This window comes from Aythya marila, assembly GCF_965140915.1.
Source record: "Aythya marila genome assembly, chromosome: Z".
In the NCBI taxonomy this organism is placed as follows: Eukaryota; Metazoa; Chordata; class Aves; order Anseriformes; family Anatidae; genus Aythya; species Aythya marila.
Genome location: NC_139080.1, coordinates 8,759,902 through 8,786,305, shown reverse-complemented (window position 1 = coordinate 8,786,305; position 26,404 = coordinate 8,759,902). Strand labels below are relative to the sequence as shown.

The 26,404-nt window shown below is 44.9% G+C and overlaps 1 protein-coding gene across 5 annotated transcripts in view; it reads left to right on the top strand.

Moving 5' to 3' along the window:
• The first annotated feature begins 5,519 nt into the window (after positions 1-5,519).
• Positions 5,520-26,404, top strand: part of UBAP2 (ubiquitin associated protein 2) — a 143,403-nt gene continuing 122,518 nt past the window's right edge. For all 5 annotated transcript variants that reach the window (XM_082783391.1, XM_082783389.1, XM_082783390.1 and 2 more), the window contains exon 1: positions 5,520-5,562. The gene's annotated coding sequence lies outside the window, so the exon portion shown is untranslated. The remainder of the gene's footprint in view (positions 5,563-26,404) is intronic.

Genomic DNA, 26,404 nt, shown 5'->3' with positions numbered 1-26,404 from the left:
TAGAGCATGCACTGCGTGGAATAACAACTGCCAACATCCTTCCCCAAAATGGGTGTTTACTGCGGAGTTCTGCAGGATCAGAATCAGGCTTGGACGTGCTGAAGTCTCCTCAGTAAGTACAAAATCACTGCAGGTGTTTTGCGAAAAAGACTGGAGGAAAGGAGAACAAGGGGGCAGTTGTATTGAGCAATTCCAGAATCTCGTCACATGGAAGTGCATCATCTTGCTCATGCTGCCAAATGACAAGGTAAACCCGGACCAAGGGCTGCAGGCAACACCTACAGCAGAGGGTCTAACCAGGCACACACCGACCCTGGAAGGGGGATCGGGCAGTCCAGCACGAATTCCCAGGATGATGCTGAGACAGGACAGAGTGATGCAGCCCACAGATGTTAGGAATTTTAATAGCCTGGGCTATATGAAGGCCAGACAATGATATCATTACCCTTTCTGCCCTTAATGCTGTGAATCAATGAATGGCATCTATGCTAGAAGTTGCTTCCACAACTCAAATGGCTATTCTTTCCAGTACAAATGCTGCTGAAGCCTTGCTTCTGCATGCACATTAACACAGTCAAATACACCACATCCCATTTGTAGACAGCAGCTTTGGAGTTTCACCCCAAGTCTACGTGTACTAGCAATCCCTGGGACACCCAGGGGTAACACATCTCAACACAATTCCACTTTGCATTCAAGACTTTCAATTGTTCTGCTATAACCAGAGAGAATTCCTAATTCCCTGCAAACTCAACTCAAACCTGAGTTTGGTTTCTTCACATGGAGCCTCTTCCTTACAGAATCTAAGTACAACTGGATTGCGTCGGCTCTCTGAGGCTACCAGAGAGCATTTTGGAGACAGATATTGCTGTTGATGCAGGTGTCACAGGTTAAGGCTGTAAGAACGATCTGCAGAGAAGAGCACTATTTTTATTAGATCAGGTGATAAAACTGGGGAAAAAAAAAAAAAAGAACAGGCACAAAGGAAATACAAACTTCAGACTAAGTTGTGAAAACCTTCTCTGAACTCCAGCTCATCTGGAGTAATTGATCAGTCCAAGAGACAGGGGTAGTGTAGAAAGTAGAAGTGAGTGTTAGCATGACGAGGGATGGTCTACTTGCAGCCTGAGCCCCTGAAGAATAGATGGTTTTCACTTACTGTCTGTAATGCAGAAGTAGAATGGACTTCTGAATCAGTAACAGGGTGATATTCTTAACAGAAGTGTTTTTTTTTTTTTCCCCTCCTTCCCCTTTGGCAAGTGGAATGTCAAAGCACCAAATTGGTGTTTTTCAGCCCGTGGAACAAGGAGACTTTTTTCAGGACTGCCTATTCTAAGAAGTCTGCCATAGGTGACTAAGAAAAGCAAGCCTGAAGAAAGCTTACACATGCAGTCTGGAGGGATTTGCACCTTCACAAGATTATTCTTTAGTAGCTGGAAAACTGAAAAGGTCACAAATCATTGAAATGGCAGACAAAGTGCTGACATAGGCAGAGGAGAGTGAGTTAAATAGCTAAGTAGGTAAGGTTTGCCTGCCAGGCCTTGTCAAACCTTTGCGGTGTTTAGTGCAGGGTCTCCTCTTTGAACCCTGATGTGCTGAACGTTCAGAGCAAGGGTCTCTGACTGCAGCCTCCCAAAGGAATACAATAAAGGAATTCCTTCATTCCTCTCCTCTGGAAGCTTTGGCAGTGAAATACTTCATCTTCTTATTTGCATTTACTCCATGCACAGTAGAGAGAAGTCTACAATGCTTTTTGTCCCGGTATCCTTGTTTAATTCTCTCTTATTCCAAACGCTCCCAGGCTGGATTCTGTGTGATATTCAGAGACATCCTCCAGCTGGCATGACACCATCTGACTAGAGCATCCCAAGAGCTCTCAGCCTTTGTTGTTGCATGCTGCACATCAAATATCCATATTGATTAGCAAAGGATTGCCAAGTCATGATGAAAAAATGCTAATAATACTGATTAAATCCGCACAGATTATGGAGCCACAGACATGTTTGTCACAAAGCTTGCGAAACTTTGTTTGGAGCTATAATTAATTCCCTCCCCCCAACAGTAATCTAACAAAATATCAACAGTTGCCTGCAGAGAATCAACACTACCTGTGCACTCTTTGGTCTGAATTTCAATTCAGCTCTAAGGGCACCTGTGTTTTATTGGGAAAAGATGGGGAATAGGGAGGTCTTGCTGCTTCCATCCTGTAGGAACTAGTGTAGCTCCTGCCATCTTATTGTAATAAACAACAAGGTCAGTCCAGGATGCTGGCCACCTACATCTGTGTACTCTAAGCTAAAAGGACAGAAGCACAAACAACACTGATTAATTTTCAGATATTGCTTACGGTAAAATGAGATTTGATGCCCTCTCTACTTAAGTGGAGAGCCAAGGGAGGTCAAGGGACAGAGGATGAGGAAACAGCAGCAAAGGAAATAAGACCACAGAAAAGGTCGAAATCGGGCGACATACACATTGAGGTGCCAGGGGCTGAACAAACATTCTGCTACCTGGTGTGCTCCAGTCACCTTTACCAACCCCACCTGCTCAGCAGAAAGCCAAACGGGGACCGATTCCACCGAGAATAAGCAAGCCCTCCCTTAATATGCCAGCACGAAGGACGAAGAAATGCCAGAAGGGTATATCTGCTACACTTCAGACAAACAGAGGCGTGGTACAGAACCCAGTGTTAAAACTGCACAGCAGGATAAATTTGAAAGGATCCAAGTTGTCTCTTTTCCTGGCTCAGAACCTGAAATTCCCCGTCTTGGGGAGTCAAACTACCTCAGTGCCTTGTCACCTGTGCTGTCACCATGCAGTTGGGGTTGCCATTTCTTACTTGGGTGTGCTGCCAGAAGCTGCACCAAGTGTTCTCACATGCTCTGCTCTGTCACCCCCTCACAGCTCTCCATCACTCTCTGGCATCCTCCTGCGTTGCAGCTATCCCTTGTGTCGTGGTTTAACCCGGCTGGCAGCTAAACACCACGCAGCCGTTCGCTCACCCTCCCCCCTCCCTCTCTGGGACGGGGGAGAGAAATGGAAAGTGAAGCCCGTGAGTTGAGATAAAGACAGTTTAATAAGACAGGAAAATAATAATAACAAAATAATAATAACAATAATAACAATAATGTTACAATGGTGATAATAGGAAAGTAATAATAATATGTACAAACAAGTGATGCACAATGCAATTGCTCACCACCCGCTGACCGATGCCCAGCTTAACCCCGAGCAGTCCGGCCCCCTCCCCCCGGCTAGCCACCCCCATATATTGTTTAGCATGACGTCAGATGGTATGGAATACCCCTTTGGCTAGTTTGGGTCACCTGTCCTGGGTCTGTCCCCTCCCAGCTCTTACTGCACCCCCAGCCTGCCCGTTGGCAGGACAGAGCAAAAGGCTGAGATGTCCTTGGCTTGGTATAAGCACTGCTCTGCAACAATTAAAGCATCGGGGTGTTATCAGCACTCTTCTCATCCTAAGCCAAAACACAGCATTCCACCAGCTACTAGGAAGAAAATTAATTCTGTTCTAACTGAAACCAGGACACCTTGGCATGACACCTTCTGAGAATCCTCCATGTCAATGTGGTGCCTCCCTGTGTTCAGCCCAGCCAAAGAGCCTAATGCTTAAAAAATCATAGAATCACAGAATCATTAAGGTTGGAAAAATACCTCCAGGATCATCTGCTCCAACCATCCCCCTACCACCACTGTCACCCACTGAACCCTGTCTCCAAGCACCACGCCCAACCTTTCCTTCAACACCCCCAGGGATGGTGATGCCACCACCTCCCTGGGCAACCTGTCCCAGTGCTTGACTGCTCTTTCTGAGCAGAAATGTCTCCTCATTTCTAGCCTGAACCTCCCCTGGCGTTACTTGAGGCCATTTCCTCTAGTCCTATCACTAGTTATCTGTGAGAAGAGGCCGACCCTCAGCTCCCTGCAACCTCCTTTCAGATAGTTGTAGAGAGCCATAAGCTCTGCCTTGAGCCTCCTCTTCTCCAGACTAAACACCCCTAGCTCCCTCAGCTGCTCCTCACAGGACTTGTGCTCCAGGCCCTTCACCAGCTTCACAGCCCTTCTCTGGACACGCTCTAGGCCCTTGAGGTCTTTCCTGTTGCGAGGGGCCCGAAGCTGAACACAGCACTCGAGGTGCGGCCTCACCAGAGCAGAGTACAGGGGGACGATCACCGCATCCAGCTGGGAACCAGAGTGCAGGGGGACGACAGGGTTGTTGTGACCAAAGGGCAGGAGCCGGCACTTAGCCACATTGAACGTCCTCCCACTGGCCTCTGCCCATCGATCCGACCTGTCCAGGTCCCTCTTCAGGGCCTTCCTACCCTGCGGCAGATCGACACTTTCCCCCAACTTGGTGTCATTGGCAAACTTACTGAGGGTACATGCAATTCCCTCGTCCAAATCATCCATAAAGGTATTAAAGAGAATGGGTCCCAACACTGGCCCCTGGGGAGCACCACTTGGGACCAGTTGCCAGCTGGATTTCACTCAATTTTTAACTTCACATAATACGGGTGCAATATAATATGATATAGGTTAAACTGCATTTAACTGCAAATAACATCAGTGCAAAACTGGTTCCCATTTCTGTACTGTTTGAGCATTGCTCTCAGCAGGCATGGCAAGTGACAGTAACAGAACTCTTTGATTTTCTGTGCATGAGGACAACTTGGGACTCCAAATGGGACTGTGGTGAAACCTCTGGGAGTGAAATAACTGGAGAAGGACCAGCGGGGCTCTGTAAAACCCTGAGCTTGTGTTGGCTTCCAGAATAGTATGAGGAATAGAGCGGCCAGCAGGACCAGGGAGGTGATTGTCCTGCTGTACTCTGCTCTGGTGAGGCCGCACCTCGAGTGCTGTGTTGTTTTGGGTCCCTCGCAACAGGAAAGACCTCGAGGGCCTGGAGCATGTCCAGAGAAGGGCTGTGAAGCTGGTGAAGGGCCTGGAGCACAAGTCCTGTGAGGAGCGGATGAGGGAATGGGGGTGTTCAGTCTGGAGGAGGCTCTGGGCAGAGCTTATGGCGCTCTACAGCTACCTGAAAGGAAAGTGTGGGGAGCTGGGGGTCAGCCTCTGCTCACAGATAACTAGTGATAGGACCAGAGGGAATGGCCTCCATTTGCACCAGGGGAGGTTCAGGTTGGCAATGAGGAGACATTTCTGCTCAGAAAGAGCAGTCAGGCACTGGGACGGGTTGCCCAAGGAGGTGGTGGAGTCACCGTCCCTGGGGGTGTTGAAGGAGAGGCTGGACGTGGTGCTTGGGGACAGGGTTTGGTGGTGACATTGGTGGTAGGGGGCACTTGGAGCACGGACGCGTGAGGCGACGCCCCCTCACTGCCCGTTACGGCCGTTAACGGTCCCCCTCCGCCCCCCTCCCTCCCACTAGGAAGGGGCGTGGCCACCCCTCCCCTTCCGCCGCGCGGGAGCAGGCGGCGCCCCGGTCACGTGCGGGGGAAGGGGCGGGGCTTTCCCTCGCCTTAGCTCACGTGGTGCCGGGGCGGGAGGGGGGGCGAGGCGGAAGGGCCGGCGGATGGGCGCGCGCTGCTGGTGCGTGAGGGCCGCGGCGCGCGGGGACGGGGAGGGGGGGGGGGGGGGGGATAAAAAAAAAAAAAAAAAAAAAAGAAAAAAAGGGGGGGGGGGGGGGGGGGAGGCGCGCGTGCGGTGTCACGTGACGCGGAGGAGGAGGAGGAGGAGGAGGAGGAGGGGGGAGAGAGAGGCGCGCGCGTGGAGGCGAGGAGGTCACGTGACGGCGGTGGGCGCTGCTGCTTTGTGAGCACATTGGGCAGGTACCGGGGGGGGGGGGGGAGCGCGCGCCAACCCCCCCCCCTCCCCTCTTCCACCACCACCCCCCCCTCCCTCCCCTCCCCTCCCCTCCCGCTCTCCCCCCCCCCCCTCCCCTCACGTAACCGCCGCGCGGTTCGGTAACGTCCGGCGCCGCTCGGTAACGCTCGGGCCCGGCTCTGAGGGGGGCTCAGCAGGGGGAGCCCCCCCTCCCCCCCCCCCCAACCCCAAACCCAACCCCAACCCCAAACCCAAACCCAACCCCGCTCCATTTTGTGCTCCCCCTGCCGGGGGTCCCCTCGGGGCTGGGGGTGGCGGGGAGAGGTGCCCCCCATCGCCCCGGGGTCTGTGTGTGTGTGGGGGGGGGTTGGGGAGCCGGGAGCAGGAGCTGAGGCCGGGCCCGGGGGTGTGTGTGTGGGGGGGGGGGGGGGGGGGTGCGCAGGGCCCGGTGCTCCCGGCTGGAGCCGGTGGTGACCGCAGGGAGCAAACCGCCACCAGGTCGAGGTGATTTTATTTTATTTATTTTATTTTATGTATTACTTATTTATTTTTTTTTTCCAAGGGCAGAAATCGGAGCTGGATGCGAGGGAGGTGAGGTGGGGAGGTGTGTGTGTGTGGGGGGGAGGTTGGGAGGATGTGCAGGCCCGGAGGAGTTGCACTTTCCGCTGAAATGGAGCCCTGCACGGCGAGCGGCAGCAGCAGCTCGGCCGCTTTTCGTTTATTTATTTATCTATTTATTTATTTATTTATTTATTTATTTTTCATATTTACCAGCACCCCCTCCCTCCCTCCCTCCCTTCAGCGGTTCCCGCAGTTGTACCACGTTCTCCGGAGGAATCTGGGGTTCAGGATTCCTGCCTGACTGACTCAGTATTTGTGCCTCAGCCTGAGCTCTCTGTTGGTGGTGGTTTGACCCAACTTGTTTAAGGAATTTTATTTTTAACCTTACCCTAGGTAACTTTGGAGCAAGGGAGGCTCAATCAGCTTGCAGCGTTAATGATGTTTTGGGACTCCTGGAGGGTTACACGGAGGAACTGGATTAACTGGTGTAAACTGATGTTGATGTGTAGTCTGGAAACTGGGCGAGCTTTTGGGAACTTCAAGGAGGGAGGGAGGAGTGGGAATTGGGCAAGCTCTGCTCTCCTTTATTCTAGCTGCATTTTTATCAGCCTATTGATTACAGAATTCTTTAATAAAAACAAAACCAGAGAAATTCAGGAATGTAAGCAGTTTCACTTGCATTGTTTTGGCCAGGCTTCGAAAAAGCTCCTGGTGCCATGAGTTGCAAAAGGATTTGACTGTTCCAGGTCGGAGTTTGATTTACTGCTACAACCTAGGGGGAAGCTAAGAAAAATCCCATCATTAAAATCTTGCCATTTACTAGAATCTACTGTTTCTTGGTTTTATTTTTTTAAGTTCTCCTTTTTTAGTTGTTGGTTTTTTTTTTTTTTTTTTTTTTTTTTTTTTGGAGTTGTAGAAGTAATTCTTGATGTTTTCTATTTCTTTCGTGGACTTCTATATGATGTTGTCCTCATTAAATACCATTTCTGCTCTGTTTCATTTTTGTTGCTGGTGTCCCCCTAGTGATAGTGATCACAGCAGAATAATATGATGATTAATAGTGCTTCAGAAATGTACATATCATGGCATATAAATAGTCTGGCAATTATTAGTCTTACTAGTAGTATTTACTTACAGTTTTGGTACTGCTTAATACCAATAGGTTCTTTGTCAAAGAGTAAAAAATATAAATAAAAGGTACCTATTTGTTTTCTATCTTTGATCTTGTTTGATAAAAGCACAGGAGCAGGACTCTGAAAAAATGTGTCCTGCTTTCAGATTTGCAGCAGCCTCATATGACCTTGGTAAAAGAGAAGCCCAGTGACTTGTCCTCCTCATTAGATGACAGATGAAAAGAAACTTGGTGTTATATTTGTGTGCTTCAAAACTAGTGACTAGAAGGAGCTAGAGGAAATACAAGTAACACCTATTTCAGTGTTGTCCTTCTGCTGGAGCTTTTATTTATTTTATTTTTCCGATGCGGTCTGCTCGCTGGTAGCCCATTGCGTACTCTTTGCTTTTCAGGGACCTAGTTTGGGCTTGTACTGTCTTTCATACAGCTTCCCTAAACAGCTTATGCTCTTTAAAATGCAAGGTGGGATGAAAGGTTGTGAAGAAGCTCCTCTGCAATTACTTAAGGTTCACATTTTCCAAAAAATTGTACAAAAGGTTTCTCTGCTTTGCTCTAACATGAAAGCCCACACTCTTTAATTTTGGCCAGCCAACTGTCAGAGCTCCCAGTCCACCCGGGGGCTCTTGCAATCTATTTCACAAGTGCGTTACCTTCAGCCCTTTTCCCCCCATGACTTCTCAGTACTGTGAGGAGTGAACAGTGGCTGCAGACAGGCAGACTAAAGCTGGTACACTCTGCCTGAGATCTCATGGCTTGCTCAGCTTGCTTTTACTGCATCTTAACTCTTGCTGAGCGTGTTGTTTTGTTGGTGTTCTCTCCAGATTGTAGAGCTGGCAAGATACAGGTTATGTGACCAACTTTGCACAGCTCCACTGGGCAGAGTTGTTTGTAACTCTCAATTCCCTTGCAGTAATTCTCTTGTCTTTGTGGGAGCTGCAAGATGCTGTGGCTTCTTTTGAAGAAACTTGTTGAGCATTTTTCCCTTCCCTTCCCAGCTCGTTAAATCAGGTCTTCCAGCAGGTGAGCTTGGAGGAGTCCATAACCTGGTTAAGCATAGCAATTTTGTGTTAAAACCAATGAAATGTTTCTCATGTTGAGGGAGCTTTGATCTTTCGCAAAACTTACGGTTTGCCCTTAGTTGTACTTGTATGGTGAACTTGTTTGTTATTGTTTGTTTTTTTCTTTGTCACACAGGAAACGCAATTTATTCCAGCTCTGCAGAAGATGCAGGTTTGGCAGAATTTATTTTCCAGAGTCATTTAGTATTTAACTCCAAAGTTAAGTGAAGACAGCACAGATACTTTCTTCCTAACCTCCAGATCTGAGCCATCAGATTTGCACTTTTCTAACCCAGTTTAATTAAAGTTTTTATTACTGTGTTAGGCAGCCCCGTGGTCAAAGGTGTAAAGTTTGAATTCTGTAGCTGTGCCCGTGTTTCTAAGTATTGTTAATGGCTAGCTGCGTAGAGAGGAAGTCTTTCTGCAGTGTTGCTGTGTGGCATAGGTCTCATCTAGAACACTTCAGTTCTATTTTCCATGACTACAATGTTGTTCCTAGAAGTAGGTATTCAGAGGGTGATCCTTTAGAGACTATATTGAGATTCCTTTTGAGAAAACTATTTAATGACAAGTATTTTGAGAATAGTGGATATAATAATGTAGAACAGAGCATATGGCTTTTAAATCTTTTCTGTTTCCTCTTTCTGTTTGGTTCTAAATGTTAACTGAATCACAGCTATTTTATGGTAAACACTAGACTGATATTTTGTATTATCACACTGCGTGTTTCCCTGTTCTTGGAGGCAACCACTGATGTCTTTTCTCTTTGAAATTCTGCATTTTCTTTCTTAATTTAAAAAAGTGCCTGTTGTCTTACATGCTGTTCTAGCAGTGTGAATGCACGAGACACCCTGCTGCCAAGCCCTGCTCTGCTATCAGGCTGTGCGTACAGAGCACATACAGGACTGTGCTTGAGAAGTTGTGTTCCATGCTTTTGAGGGGTGGTACCCCGAAGGACAGATGTGTTCTGCTGACGGGCTTTAATTCCAGCTTTCAGTCCTACGTTCTTCAGAGCTCTGACTTGTGATCCATTTTAAGATGAATATGGATGACCAGACTTACAGGTGTCAACCCTGGGTGCCTGAACGTGATGAGGAGGAGCAGTGCTGTGCTTCCTGACCTTGTGTTTTGCTTCCTCTCGATAGCCACTGAATGGGTTTGAGTGTTTTGAACATGGGTGAGGTGCCAAGGGGTAGCTGTCTGAAATTTGGTGTTAAAATTGAAATCCGGTGTTACGGGCTTGGTGGAGGCAAGTTAACGAAGTCGTTTCAAGTGTTTGAGAAAAGTTCCTGGCTCCTGCTATGTGTCCTCAACCTGTTGGGTTTCTTTGCTGCCTCTTGATGTTCAGATAACAGCCATATCCAGAAACTTTGCTTTGCATCTTAGGAAAAGATGTGGTATCTTTCTTGAATAGTTCTGTTATCATTGCAAATATGCAATTCCTTGCAACTGTATACGCGTACTCCAGTCTTCATTGACTACCGTTTCATCTCTTGATGTGTTGCTGGATTAAAGTCCTAATGACTCTCGCACTGCCTGGTTTAATTGCAGAAATGATTAGGCTTTCACTTTTCCTTGTGACTGTCTGAGCAGAGTTGCTGGAGCTTAAGAGTTGTCTCAAATGAAGCTGCTTGTGGGGCATTTTTGATAACAGCTTTCCAGTTTTAAGGCTTCCTTCTCTTTTTTTTCTTCACCCAGCCACAGACTGGCTGAGGTTGGCAGCGAGTGTCTGAAGATGACCTGGTCCAACCCCCTGCTGAAGCAGGTCACCTACAGCAGGCTGGTAGGACCATGTCCAGGTGGCTTTTGAAGGTCTCCAAGCAGGGAGGCTCCTCAACCTCTTGGGGCCACCCGTTCCAGTGCTCTGGCACCTGTGCAGTGAAAACCCATTTCATTTTGTGCAGACGGAGCCTCCTGTGTTCCAGCTTGTGCCCATTCCCTCTTGTCCTGGCACTGGGCACCGAAAAGAGCCTGGCTCTGTCTTTCCACCATCCCTTCAGGTTTGTGTATGCAGTGATGACATCCCCCTCAAGCTTTGCCTTCTCTGGGTTCAACTGCTTGACAAATCCGTAGTCCTTCGGGCAAACCCAATGCCATCTGTTCCTGCACGCCTTTGAGAAGGCGGTGGATTAGGGATGGAGTTTAGGAGGGGCGGTGGTAACAGTCATCCGTGACTGCTCGCAGGTGGAAAGTTGAGTGGGCGCTGGAGATGAGTGTAGGAAAATGCTGTGAAAATGCAGTAAGGTATTTTAAATCAGAGTGATTTCTTTGCTTGTAAATAAGGGGTAATTGGGTGTCTCGGTGCTAGCTGATCTGAGGGCTGTAATTCAGCAGTTCTGTGAGGGAAATGGGTCAAACATTTGATCGTCTGGGAGTGATAACATTGCCCAAGTCCCACGTATGTTCTGTCTAGGAATTGCATGCTTTGTCAATGAGGGTTTAATGTGCACTTATCTTTTGCGAAAGGTTAGGGTGAGTTCTTCTTGTACTTCTGTATACCAAGCAGCCTGTTTTATGAAGCTCTGTGTGTCAACATGGCTTTTGAAATTACTTTTTAATGAGCATAAAGCCGAAACTTTCCAGAATTAGACAAATAAGAGTGAACTGGATTGACCTATTCTTCCAGTTCTTGCAAATGCAGCCATCTTCCCCCAAACCCAAGGATCCCCCTTCCCAGCTGTAGACAAAGGTTAAAACAAAGTTAGATGGCTAAAAGTATTTAATAGTTGGGGATCTTGAATCTGAGAAAAGCTGGGACAGCCCTTTTTGTGCAGTCCTCTGAAATGAAACCTCAGTGAGATTTAGTTTCTGGTAGGAAACTTTCCTCAAATATTTATGCTTTATCTCCCTTGCTGATTCTGTTGATTATTGGGGAGTGCTTGAGTCATGGGAGTGAGCAAAGAGAATTTTTTTTAACTTCTTTATTTCATCTCAGTAAACAAATCCATTAAAATAACTCTTCAATAGGAGGCATCCTAAGCTTCTGTAGTTGTGAAATGACCTGTTTATTGGAAAATATGATCAAACATAGGGCAAGGAACCTCAGAACTCTCCCTTTTCAGTTGATTTTAATATCTAAGCAAAATTTGAGCATTAAAACACACTGAGTGACGCATCTTACCTTGCAGGCCAGAACAAGCAGGTTTTGAACATTGAGTCAGGCTGTGGTAACGAAAAGCTTTTCCACCTAGCAGAGGCTAAGTGGCTGTTTGGGATGGGAACCGGCTGCAGGAGAGAACAAATGGGGGAGCGTGGCAGCTGGAGCCATCATCGTTTCCCTCATCAGGACCCGAGGGAGAGGTGGGTGGCTGGGAACTGGTTTTACTGTTACAGGTGCCTTTATCAACAGACCCCAACTGCAGGATGATGTGCGGCTCCTCCACCCCTTCCAGTTGCTGCACTGTGTAAGAGAGAAGTTGGGATCTGTCGCCGGCATGCTCTTTTGATGGTGTTTTCCCTCTGACTAAACAGGTCTTAAGGCAATGTGTTGAGGGAGAGAAGCAACAAGTGGAGTGTGGGTGAGCAGGAGGAGGATGTGGCTTGGGGTGGTTACGCGACAGGTTTGGGATGGGGGAAGAGTTTGGTTTGATCGCTGATAGGATGGGTTTCTACTTTGATTTGCTCAAATTATCCAGAGTCTGGCTCCTTGCAGCAGAAACAGAGTCATTAGTGCCGGGGAGCTTTAGGTGTGTCTCAGCAAACAAACAAAATTCCTGCTTTGAGTTGCCCTGAAAGTTAGTAATGAAATAATATGGGAATAGGGAGCCCTGCTGGCACACCTGGGCAGGAGGAAGAGGGGAAACTCTTCTCTGCACCCCTTCTTACATTGGCCTAGTGAAATACTTGGTCCTGCAACTGTGTATTAGAATCACAGAATCGTTAAGGATATTAAAAGCCCTCCAAGATCATCTGGTCCAACTGTACCCCTACCACCACTGTCACCCACTAAACCCTGTCCCCAAGCACCACGTCCAACCTTTCCTTGAACACCCCCAGGGATGTTGACTCCACCACCTCCCTGGGCAACCCGTCCCAGTGCCTGACTGCTCTTTCTGAGCAGAAATGTCTCCTCATTTCTAGCCTGAACCTCCCCTGCTGCTACTTGAGGCTGTTCCCTCTAGTCCTATCGCTAATTAACTGTGAGCAGAGGCTGACCCCCAGCTCCCCACACCTTTCTTTCAGGTAGCTGTAGAGAGCAATGAACCAGTGTCGCTCAGTGTGTAGCTGTGTAGCAGCTGGGCTGCAGTAATGCCAGCTGGAAAGTTAAGGCCTTGCTTTGTACCTTATTTCTGTTTCTCTGTACCTGGTATTTCTGTAAGTGCATTTTTGTTCTGCTTTTATGTCTGTTTAGTACAGCATTGATGAGTTGCCTTTTTCCTAGAAGTTTGTACGTGAGCAGACATACTGTGAAATACATCTTAAATATATATATATTTAAGATAATCCCTTTGTTCTCTTCCGAGAGAGAAGTGTTGAAGGGGAAGGGGTAAGTGCTCTCTCCTGGCATTCTCATGGTGGGCAAAGCCAGCTCCATTTAGAGACTCACTCAGTCCTCTGTTTACTAAGACCAGGCCTTAACCACCTCTTACATTTCCTGAAGAATCTCGACTTCAGACTTCGCAATTTCTCTGCCACGCGAAGTGACCTCATGTAAGCAGAGCTCAAACTGCAAAGCTTTGCCAAAACATGCATCTAAACCCTACTTGCTTTATCGTAGCTGAAGTCTAAAAACATCAAGCTGAAGGCAATGCATGAAAGACCGAAAATAGAGCTTTATACTAGGCTGTTTTTTCCAAAGGTGTGTTGGGATATATTTATACCAGTATGGGATTTTATGACTAGCGAAGAGGGGAGCTCTGCTGTCTTGAAATCTCAAAGACCAATTGGGAAGAAGTGATGCATTTACCTCTTCCAGGGCCTATTTTAAATTGGATTTCTAAGTAGTTCAGCTTCTGGGATGTATCAGGTTTTGTTAAAATACTGATGTTTAGCATCTACTCCTTTGTTTCAGATGTTGTATTATTTTTAAGTGACCCAAATTAAAAAAAAAAAAAAAAAAAAGTGGAAGGAAGCCATCAGTTTATTTTTTCTAAGGCTGTATAAAATGAAGATTTTATTGTGCTTAGGACTGATGTAAAAAAATATCCACGATGTCATGAATATTTTCCAATTGTATTTAAATCCAAAACATTTCAGCTCCAAGAATCTGAAAGCTAACTATAACACTATCATACTTTCCTGTATCACAGACTACAGGTAGTAGAGAAAAAAATAGAAGTATTAAATTGTGCCTTTAAAAATAAAAATTTTTGTGATGACAAAAGGTGATTTCTGGTAATGAGGAGTAATTTTGTTTTTTTGGGGGAATTTAAGCTTTCAAGTCTTACACAGCAATTGGATGTTTGACTGAAGATTTGGGAAGTTTGGCCAAAGAAATACTTGTTTACAGTGAACAAACTTTAGATTGACATCAGTATACTTTAGCTTTTAAACAACAACTTGTATTTCACTGTGTTGAAATCTTCACTGACAAGTGAGTCCCAGATAAACATTGGTTTATTTTTAGTTGCCTATAAAGTAAAATTACAACCTTTTGTGGATCCACGAGTATGTGGGGTTGATTTTTGACTCCCCAGGTTTAACCCTAGTTTTTCTTCTGACCCAATTCAGTTGCATTCTTTGGGCTCTGTTTTACTTTTTTTTTAATTTGATGGGAATTGTGACGATTCAACTGGACAAAGGTTTTTGTTCTCAAAAGTTCTTGCACATTTGAATATACATTAATGCGTACCTCTTGTGGAAGGTCTTACTCTTGAAGCTTAACTTTCTGGGAATTTTCTGGCTTTTATTCATCATATGTAGAATTTGGACAACTTAAAATGATTCAAGGGAAGTTGCCTTATGTCTCTGGCAATGGGAACAAGATAATCTATTTAAACATGCTTTTTCCTTCTCTTCTTTTTCTGGAAAAAAAAAGTCTGCAAAGGGTTTAATGTTTCCGTTGGATGTGTTCATAACTCTTCAGATGGCTTGCATGAATAAGTGGAAGTAAAATTTGTTTCTCCTTAAAATTGCTGTTCTCAGATGCAATGTATTGAGAGCGGCTTCATCACATTCTGCTGTTCTTGTATTCCAGCCTGGGGAGAAACTTCCTGTGATGTGATGTAGCTGTGATCTCACAGGAACTTCCGTGGCAACAAATCTCAAAAACTCAAGGTTCTTTTTGGAATGTCAAAGCTCTGGGCATGCTAATACTGTCTGCCCTAGAGTTTTAGAGCACAGCAGAAGATTTGGCAAGCATTGTTGTCCAGGTTTTAGACAAGGGAAAGAGACCAAAAGGGCAGTACCTGCACGTCTGAGGCCCCCATCCTTGTGAGCACCTCCAAGCCCCTGCAGATGCCCAAATGGTGACAGTAACTTTTTAATATTTCACTTGTTACTGATTGCAGCTTTGGGTGAATGCTGCCCTCTTAGATAAGTAGACTTTTCAAGGTTCTTGCTGTTAGCGGAGGAGGCATGTGAAATGGTGAGTTGCTTTTTTTTGACCTCTCAATTGTAACTTACCTTCACCATGTGTCAGCTTGTCCTCACTAGTTTTCAAAAAGCTGTATTTTGCGCAGCATGCACGTTGAACATGAAAATGGCCCTTGTGTTAAATTGAGACTGTCTTTAAAATGTTCTGCATTTTAAACTTCCCTACCATTGCTTTCTTAATTTATTTACAGTGTCATCGTGGCTTTTACAGAAAGTAACAGTCCCCTGTTTTGCTAGGATTTCTACATAACATTCTGTAAATGGCTGAAAATTATTGCGGTGATTAAACAACTGCTATTTAAGCTTGTAATGCAACTTTTAAAACTTGTAATGTTTTATCTTGCTTATCCCTTGCTCATCCCTTGCTTGCCATTCACATCTGCACAGCTTTTTGTTTTGTTAGGGTGAAATTGGTGTTTACAACTCATCTGCTGAAATGGTTTAAAAGACTGTCACTGCCAAAGCATTTGTTCAGTGATGTTTTTATAGGTACCGTATAATAGCTAAAGCTGATACCTGTAATATTTAAATGCTGTTGCTAGAGTTGCATGCTGCAATTAACAGTGTGTGTATTCCAGATGCAATCTCAGGGCTCACGTGTGTGCTAAGGGCGAGGTGCTGCACTTAATATGAATAAGCTAGCTGGTTCAGAAACCGAGATGTGAAGAGCCCACTTCTGTCAAAAGTGACTTGATCTTGCAGCACAGTGCTTGGTCTCTTGGATGGTTGGTAAAATAGACAGGTGGCTAATGCCTTCTGAGGATGTTCTAGAAAATGCATCCTGGGCATTTTAATGTGTTGTACAGTGAGAAGTTGGCATACCTCTACAGAGCCAGTGCTGTGATAAATGATCCTGCAAAATGCAAGAAGACACAGTTGAAATAGAAAGTAAGCTTTATGAAAACAAGTGAATAAATTAATTGAAAAAACAAATTTCTTAATGGTCCATTGATAGAAAGGATATTTTGGAATGAAGAAAAAAAAACACACATGTTTTGCAAAATCCAGGATTCTATGCAGATTCTCCACCTGTGTTGTGAACTAGAGTGGTTTGGGGAGGTTTGGTGAGAGGAGTGAGAGCCTCCTGCTGCAGGCAGAAAGTGAGTGGCAGCCAAGACAGGTTTAAAAAAAAAAAAGATGGTGGGAGGCTGGAACGGTGCGTATGGGGCTAAAAGACTCCTAAAGATGTTTTTTTTTTTTTTTCAGTTGGACCAGACGGCCATGAGTTTTCATCAGGTTTTTATGCACAGTAAAAGCTTAAGATAGTTAAGGAAGGAAACTTTTAATGCTGCCTTAGAAACTATTGTTTCTTTTCTTCCTTCTGGAACTTTTTATTCCAGATGATACAACTTTATATTGTTATTTTACTGTTTACTGAGTGACGTATGGTATAAGTCAGTCAAAGTTTTTATTCTGGTGGATTCTTCTCTTGCTTAAGATGACCCCTGTGAAATACGATCTTGGGGAAGTTACAGGAACATATTCAGGAGTATCCTGCTGTATTCAAAGGATTTTTTTGTTAGTGAGACTCCTGGTTTACATTGTTTTTGTGAATGTGAGTATTCCACAAGTATCAGTCTTGCTGTTTTTTCCCCGAGGATCTAGTTCAAGAAGCAGGGTTTGGTAGAGATGTACGAATTACATCTGAGCTCTTCAGTGTTGCCACCAAAACTCTGAAGCTAGGCTCCAAAGTCTGATATTGGGAGGTTTTAATGCCTTTTCAGAGGAGCAGCCTCACGGGTTACTTTGTGCATTTGCTTTTATTTCACTTGTGGTTTGTAATTTAACCATTGCTTTTTGTCTCGAGCGCTGTAACGTGATCTGATGACGGTGTTGCAAGTCAGAATTGCCCCCTCCCCTTCCAGCTCGCTTCTTGGTGGCACTCCCTACTTTGTTCCTTGGCGTCCGTTGTAGTGTGAAACAACTCGGTGCCCTTTTTTTGAGGCAGTTGAGCGTGTTTCCACCAGTTTGGGGACGTCATAAATGTCTCAGCTCGTACTTGTCTATTTTTAGCCCTGCTGCTTGTATCTGTTTCTATTCAGAGAATTCCTTTGGAAGCCGTTCCAGGAGAAGCGCGGTGCAGCGACGCGGGAGGCAGCCGGAGGGGGCAGGGAGAGCACAGAGCGAGGTCGTGATTTGGCAGCACCATGCCCTGCAGCCAGCGCCGCTCCCTGCACGCCACCGTGGTGATGGGACTCTGCTCAGAGCAAATGCTGGGGTCTGCATGGTGGCCCGGCTACCAGCTCGTGTTAGCTGCTTCTTTCTGCTGCTTGGAGTGCCTGGCTTTCACCCTGAGTCTTACGGGGCTGTTTGTGTGTAAAATGGGGTTAATCTGGGGGGCTGTTTAGATATGGGCTGTTATACGGGAGCAAATCACTGCAATGCACCTTTCTGAAGTTCAGTAGCCAGAGCTGACAGTCCCTAATACTTGTCCTTTCCTCCCCTGTGGCAGTTCAGCATCTTCTTTAGTTATGGTACCAGTTTTAACTATGATTAACTTTCCTAGTTAAGTTATTTTTTGTTGTTGTGATTTAACAGCTGGTCTTTTGTGTTTGCTGTTTCATGAACTACTCATCTTGTGGGTACAGATAACGTGGTGGTAATGGTAGCGATTGACAGGTAGGAGATCCACCAAAAGCTTGTTTAACTGCTGTGCCTTCCAGTTGGTGGGACTGACAGATGCAACCCTGACGTGTCCTTGATGCGTTCTTATGTCCCACATTGTACCCTAATGTTAACCACACTTAAACTGCTTTGAAAGCATCCTGCTGACACTGTTACTAGAGGTGTGGGGCACAGTGGTTTTGAGACAAGTCAGTCGCAGTTAATAGAGGAACACGCCACGGTGCAGCTTTAGTGGTCGACACCAGTCTTATCTGAAGTGCTTTGGCTGTTTAGGTATCTTTTTACTTGCGGTATTGATAGCTTAACCAGAGCGTGACCTGAGATCATACATCCTTTACATGTAGTCTATGAAGAGAACATCCATAACTTGTCTGGTTCATGCTCTGCAGCTATCTCCTCACCTCTGTGTGTGTGTGTGTGTCCTGAGTTCACCCAGGCTTCTAGCTGACCCCTGAGCTCATCTCAAAGAGAATAGAAGAAAGCTGTACAAATTATTAGTCTGCAGTAAGCCGCCTTTGGTGGAAGGAGCCATGTGAAGACCTTCCAAGGCAGCCAGCCCTGTCTTTCCAGACACGTCTGTCTGTCTGGCTTGCTGCCTCCCTCCCCGTGCAGGGCCCGCAGTGAGTTAATGAGCTGGTGGAGGAAGCAAGCCTTTCCGAGGTAGGGCTTTAGGTGGAGGAGGGATGGATGTTAGGCCTGTTAGACCTGTGAAGGGGAATGTCAAGATGACCAGCAAAAGCACTGAAAACTCAGCCCTCTGTACAGAGTCATTAAAGATTGCTGGTTAAATTGCTTTAGGGTAGCTTGAGTAGTTAGATTTAGTGTCTGAAACCGAACGCAGAAAGATGCTTGTATGATGAGGGGAAAGGACTGACTTCTAGATGGACATATGTTGTGGTAGGCGAACTGTCCTGACGTTGGTTGGTATCTTCCTTTTTCGTTGGATAGAAGCACCTCCAAAGTCTTATAAGGTCCTTCCTCACAACAAGTGAATACTAACGGGCATCCAGGAGGCTGGGCACAAAGGATTGCTCCTCAGGAAAGGTGATGAACATCTCTGTTTTCTCACTGTCGATCCAAAGACTGTATATGCTGTAAAATAGCAATATATTCAAGGTCACCCTGCTGGCAAAGTCCCTTCCTGTGAATTTTTCTTTTTTTTTTTTTCTTATAGTTTACAAGTTATTTTAACGATTTTTTTTGTGTGCAGGGGGCAGGATCAGGATAAAGTCTCTCTGTTCAGGATCCCATGAAGACAAAATGTGAAACGTTGCTCTTTACATACATGATAAGGGCGTGTGGCTGCTGAGATGCATGTTCCCCATGTCCCCGTGACCTCATTCCCTACCCCTTGTGTCAGATTGAGCAGTTGCATAGCCACATAGTTTTCCATTTGGTAAGCTTATCCAACTGCCCCGCTATTTTGTTTTTAGAGGGTTTAGTTTGCTCTTGGATCAGCTCACTTTGCAGCTGCACAATCATTAGACTGATGGAAGGGAAGTAGCAATATTATGTGGTTAAGGAGGAGGGAAGCAGGAGTGCAATTTCTGGAGAGGGTTTGCAGTTGTGTGGTGTTAGATGGCAAGGTGAAACTTGAGTTTTAATGGTACAAATGTTTTAGGTTCTCCCTTTGCTGCACGTGGAACTAATATACAACCAGTTGGTTGAAATCGTGTAGTAAAACTAAAACTGTGGCCGTGGGTTTTTGTCCCAAACTCTGCTTAGCTGTCCTCAGCTTGTGTGTGACTTCAGCAAGGCTGTGTGAGTTCTCTCTGCGCAGGGTAATGATTTTCAACCCTGACAAACCTGCCAGTTCGGTTTTTCCTCAGCTGCAATAAAGCTTTCCTTTTGTGAAGTACTAGTTATTTTTTTTTACAGGCCTCCTTGTAATGTATCATCTAATTCAATCTGAGTATTTATTGCAGGGGTCGAGGAGGCTTCAGTACTGTTCTGTGAGCAGCTTCTTTGCGTGAAGTTGAAGACACAGTTCGCTTTTAGTTGACATTACTCAGGAAATGTTAGAGAAAACACCAGGGGGGTTTTCCTTTTTATTGTTCCTTCACTGACTTGCGTTTTTTTCTTTTGTGGGGGACGAACTCAGAGAAAGAGACGTAAAGAGATTTTTAAGTACTGTTGGTTCTTCACCGCTGAATGTAGTAGCAATGGGATGAACAGTGAGTATGCTGTGTATTGACTTAGCCAGCATTTTTTGCTATTTTCATAGCCTAAAAATAGGAGAGCAGAGTGTGATCAGTGAAGATTAGCTTTTCCTCTTGTAGTTTGTAGAGAGGGTTAACATAAGAAAAGCTGTTCTTGTGATAAAGGGCAAGAAATGAGGTCCTTCCATCAAAGATAACAGGAAACTATTTAAATTTTTTCTTTGGGTCCTAGAATACCAGGAAAGGACCTTCCTTAAAATGCTCCTCAGCAGAAAATCATAGTTCAGAAGTGAGCTTGCTCCTATCCCATTTTGTGGTCTGGTCTTTGCTATGGTCTAGCAAGATTGTCTGGTTTGGGTAGACCTGAGAGTGATGCTTAGATGAGAAATAACATGCAATTAAGTCTTTCTGGGTCGTTTCTTAAAGCTTCATTACAGCCAATGGTAAGTGCTGATAACTAATGCATCTCGCAAATCCTCGCAAACACGGGATAAATATAGTTATCCCATATAAATAATTAGGGCAGGGAGCAATACTTGATTCTTCCTATGTGTGGAAGCCCAGCCAGCTGCTATCTTAAGTGGCATTCTTCTAGCAGAATGGCAACAAGATGAGAGTAGTGACTTTGGAGGTAATCGATACCTGAAGCATCAGGCCAAGTCCTCTGAATCTTGTAGGGTACTTTGTGCCTCTTGGCTCTGCAGGGTCACTAATGAGTGTTGTCCTCTGACAGCAGTGAGGCTGGGTAGGTTCTGATACCTTTTTTTTTTTTTTTTTTTTTTTTTGTTTCTTAGCAGTCTGAAGATTGTGTTGGTTGTACAAAAGATGAAGTCCTGGACAGAAGTCGATCATGTTTTTTCTTATTTTTAGTGTGGTTGTCTTGTTTTTCTTTTCTGATCTATGAAAATTTGGGGAAAAGTAGATTCCTCCTTCAAAAGTTTCTGTGTGAATAAGGGCGCTTGTTGCTTCTGAAGTTTGAATATTTATAAAGAAATGATGAAGACAAGTCCACTCAATGTTTATTGGATGCAGCTGGCAGATTTTTATTAAAGCTTGGATAATCACCAGCACATACTAAAATGTAAAACAGTGTCTGTTAGGCAGAGACACTAGGATAATAGCAAAGATTAATATTATGAGATTAGCTTTTTTTTTAATATTAATGGTATTACTTAACTCCGTGATTGAAACCTGCTCTGCTGGTGAAAAACATGCACTGTTCAGTGCCCCTACCACACCAGTCTTTTCAGAGTGGCCCCAGGTACGTGGGCAGCCTTTACACATCTCCAGTCTTTTGAAGACTGAGCACTGCTCTCTTCCAAAAAAGTGCTGTCTGTTCTTTTATTTGTAGCACCTATTCCTGCATTTGTCTTCCTTTCCATAACACTTGCTTAGGAACAGTAAGCCTTGAGATAAGTTTTTTATTTTTTGATCTGTTGAGGAGTGATCAATTCTTGTAGATCAGGGATGTGCTCTTAGCTAATTACAAATTTACCGAGTCTGATGCAGAATAGTAATTTCAAGCAACAACTCGGTGGCTTTTAAGAAAGGTGGGTACTGGTATGCAACAGCCTGTTCTATAAGCTTTGTGAACGTGACAACTGGAAGTGTATCTGTTAGGCTTTTGTTTGTACTCGGACTGACTGCTGGCCACTCCCAGCAGTCCTCAAGGCCTTGTCTTGTGGTGAAACATAAGAAACGTAAGAGAGGACCAAAGAGACAGAAATTGTACTCTGCAAGTGATGGAGGTCTACTCCTGGCCATCATTATTCTTCCTATTTACTGCAGAAGGTGGTAAAATGAGACAGAAACCCTCTCAGGATCCACGAGCTCAGGTTTGGTATTGATGGCTTGGGGCACTACAGACCCTGAGTAATCAGCACTCTTCCTGAACATCTGACTCTAGCAAACTCTTTTTCCCTTTCAAGCCATAATAAAAGTAGTGAAGTTCTTTAGACAACAGCACTTGAGGGAAATGCATTGCATCAGTGCTTAGCAGCCAGTTTTATCCCCACGCTTTTTCCTCATGGTCATGTCACGCTACTGCTGTGGCAATAAAATCTGGCCTAATTGTACAGGTATGGTAGCCATGCCATCATAAAGCAGTGTCCTGCAGCCTTTTTCCAGCCCTGTCATTGCATGAAATTCTTGACTGAGTAGCTTTGTGATTAGAGCATAAAATAGCAATTGCGCTTCTAAGGTGTTCACGCAGATTTCTGCAGTGTTCTTCATCACAGCTCCGTGTCCAGAGTCAAGAAAATAACTTTTTTGAGACTGCCTCAGGAAAAGAATTGAAACTGCAAATGTTTTGTTCAGCTGATGGAAGTGAGTATTTAACTTCAGAAGGGTTCTTGAAAGTCAGTGGTATTGCAGCGCTGGGCCTGTCCCTGGAAATTCAGCAGCAGATGTACTGCGTCTTGCAGGGCCTGCCACACTTCAAGACAATTGGTATTCTGTGCATCTCGAGTTTTTCTGACTTTCTGGAGTCTAGATTTCTTGCCCGGGGAAACTTGAACAAAAGATCAAGGAAAGCATCATGATAGCTTCATAAACCTGCTTTTTGCATGGATAATGTGGTTGGTTACTGTCGTGGTTTAACCCGGCTGGCAGCTAAACACCACGCAGCCGTTCGCTCACCCTCCCCCCTCCCTCTCTGGGACGGGGGAGAGGAATGGAAAGTGAAGCCCGTGAGTTGAGATAAAGACAGTTTAATAAGACATGAAAATAATAATAACAAAATAATAATAACAATAATAACAATAATAATAATAATACAATGGTGATAATAGGAAAGTAATAATAATATGTACAAACAAGTGATGCACAATGCAATTGCTCACCACCCGCTGACCGATGCCCAGCTTAACCCCGAGCAGTCCGGCCCCCTCCCCCCGGCTAGCCACCCCTATATATTGTTTAGCATGACCCCAGATGGTATGGAATACCCCTTTGGCTAGTTTGGGTCACCTGTCCTGGGTCTGTCCCCTCCCAGCTCTTACTGCACCCCCAGCCTGCCTGTTGGCAAGACAGAGCGAAAGGCTGAGATGTCCTTGGCTTGGTATAAGCACTGCTCTGCAACAATTAAAACATCGGGGTGTTATCAGCACTCTTCTCATCCTAAGCCAAAACACAGCTATTCCACCAGCTACTAGGAAGAAAATTAGTTCTGTTCTAACTGAAACCAGAACAGTTACTCATTGATTCTTCGTCTTATTCTTTCAAAAACCCAAACTCAAAATGCAACTTCTTGAATGTGACTTGGGTGCGGAGATGTGTAGGGCTAGGATTTCTTTGTCCTAGAAAAGTTGGGTGTTGTTACCAACATTTCCCTTTTTGGGTGCTAGAATAGTTGTTGTCATTCCATCACCAGTCTGGTGGTGGCTTATTATGCAATAATTTATCTGCTGCTTTATCTGTAAAGGCTTGCTGCACAGACAGCAACCTTGAGATCTGGGATGATTTTCCTTTGAAAAGACCTTCTTTTCATTTTTAAGTCTAGTTATTGGCTTTAGGAGGAAGTGCTGAGATTTGAGTTTTCTTGTGTTTGAGAAGCTAAACATAGCTCCGAACAATTCTGTTACTTTTTTTTTTGTAAATTGTTTTTTGTTTGGTTTTGTTTATGTAATGGCAATCTTCCTCTGGAGGTACTGGATTGTAAACCTTTTTCCACTGATATAAACAAGCAATTTTTTTAACTGTCAAGAAAGCAAGTGTGGTTACTTTCTTTACATGACAGTTTTGGGAAGTCTGGTCTCTAAGGCTTTCTTCTCATTTTGTGCTCAGGGGGCCTGTTTTGTTTAATGTGCCTCTATTGCTAGTGCCTCTGTTTCTTCAAAATACAGCTCTTTGGGCTGCTTACTGGAGCTGCGACGTGTTTACAAGGTCAAGCATTAACTGCTGATGAGGGACTTCTGAACTGAGCCAGACCTTGACATGGAAGCAGAAACATCTGCTGCTCTGAACATTTTCCTGATCTTTATTAAGCAGATGTTTAATTAAGAATTGTCTTTGTCTCAAATCTTCTTTCCTCATTTGATCAGCAGTTAAAATGAAGTTCCTCGGTTTGTAATACCCTACTCATTGCTATGACAACTGCTGTGTGAGCGAGGCAGTGTTCGTGTTGAGCCCCATCTTGTTAACAATAACACCCCACCCCGTGCTCGAAGCTCCAGCCGCTGGTGGTGTGACGTTGCCCTGCTGCTGGTGGGATCGAGCCCTACAGCTGCTGGGGGGTATCTCGAAGCTTTGCTGCTCCTGCCCTCTTTGCATCTGGCTGTTGTTTCTGCTTTTAGGGGTGGTGTGGGTCTGAAGCAGATGCTGATGCATCTGAAATGGGTTATAGCACGTCCTTGGTGGCTTGATGGGATCTTCAGACCTGGTGCTGCTGCCATAGGCTGCAAGGATAGGATCTGCTTCAAAGATCCTGTTATTCTCTTGGACTGTCTGGCCCTGTTCCCCTTGGCAAGCTGATCTTGCTGCACACCTTCAGGAGTGTTTCAAACATTTCTGTGCCTTCATTTTTCCTTCAAGTATTCTTCCCTCTGGAAAAACAAACATGGCTCAAACAGCTGTGGCTCAGCGTGTGTTATGGAGGAGAGAAAAAAACACTTTTGCAACCATGCATTGCCTGGGTGTTGAAGTGTGTGCTGCAGTTGAACATATGCTTTACAAACAAATAAAAACCTTTTTTTTTAGTGTGTGTGTGCCCCAGTCACGTCCAGAACATGGATCTCAGTATTTAGAGGAGCTCTGTCTATTGAAAGCAGAGAAATTAGCGTTTGAAGTATGTTAGAAGTTCTAGGTACCACAATCAATATAAACGTGACTTATTCAGAAGTGATGAACAAATTTAGACCCAGTGGAGTTAGAATTTTTCAGCAGAACTTTGTGTGCTGATTGCATACAATCGTGTTTGGAAATGTTGGCTTGGCTTTTGGAGAGGTTAGTGCTCGCTGTCAAATTCTCTCTTCAGGGGGGTTGTCTCACTCTCACTTTTACTAGATTCAAACTGTAATGAGCAGACTGATTTTAAAAACAAACAAAACTGACCCTCAAAGAAAACCAAAGGTCATCTTTAGCGTACACAAAATTAAATCAGCCTTAAGGCACTGGAAGTCCAGTCAGCATCGCTTACCAAGCAGATAAGAACGCAGAGAAAGTGGTTGTTGCTGCTGACTCAGAGGACAGTCTGTAACATGTTTAAAATATCAGTGGACAGCCATGGGCAGAGAGTTGAACTCGTCGTTCGGAGTATCTCCACAGCTGCTTAATATTTTCTTTTCTGTGGAACACTGTCAGGAGCTTGAGTTACCCCCCTTTGACCATGCCTCGCTGTCTATACGCGGTGCTCCCAAGGCCTGTTTGTTCGGGCCTTTCGCAGACACCCAAGTTAGACCACCCGAAGGGACTGCAAAACAGCTTGGCTTTGGTGAATGTATTCATGAAGCTGGAGAAACACTGTGTTCCTGTTCAGATCATACTACGGTCAGTTCCTGGTAAAGGCAGACCTTTTCTTGTTAAATATGTAAGAGTTCATGGAAATAGACTTTCTGCTCAGGCTCTATTGAAGGCTTTAACTATCACATAAAAAAAAAAAAAATCAGTATTGGGATCAATTTTGGTCAACCAAAATGTATTTCTAAACTGAAGATCACAATAGGGTTAATTGTCTTTTGGATATGTAGGTATCTTGAGCACTGGGGATCAGTGTTTGAACAGTGACAGTGTGTTGCAACTATTTTTTCGATACATACTACTTTTGAAGGCTGGTGACCTGTTTGGTACCAAATGCATCCTCATCCATGCAGTCATAGTGGTTTGCTCAGTTTTCATCTGAGCATTATCTTACCTTGAGCTTGGCAACACCAAATTTGTGCCAGAGCAATTTGCTCTGCCAGGTTGTGAGCTGGAGGGGCAGAAAAAGGATTCTGCAGCTTTGTACATCTTCTGCCCAGGTGGCACCACTTGCAGATTGTCTTTGGTTCCATAAATTTGCAGTTTTACTTCCCAGTGTCGTGGGGACAGAAACTGGGTGGTTGACCATGACTGTTCTGAGATCTGTGTTCAGTTACCAGAGCTGCTAAAAGCCATGTATTCATCAGGTAGTTCTGTGTTAGGTGCCATACAAATACAGAAGAGTAAGAAACTTTTTTTCTGAGTGTTTCTAGTGATGGAGGATGAACTGAAGTGACAGCTGACTGCCAGAGACAAGATAGCACTGGTGTGTGTGTGTGTGTGTGTAGGGGGGTTGGGTTTTCTTTTTGAACACATACAACAAAAGTACATTTGAAGCAGAGTAACAGGTAGTTTGGTATATGGTTTCTGTGAGTATGAGGGAGAACAGAAAACAAATGCTGTTTATGGAGCCTGGATTTAAAGGCAAGGATCAGCATTTCTCTTACAAATGAGGGATGAGGAGTCAAGTGGGTGTTGGCAGTGACCTCCTTATATGTGTAGGAAAGATTTAATGATAGGGAAGAGAAGAACAGTATGGTTTGTGAATCTGATGTTTACATTAGTGTTCTGAGTGGGTACAAGTG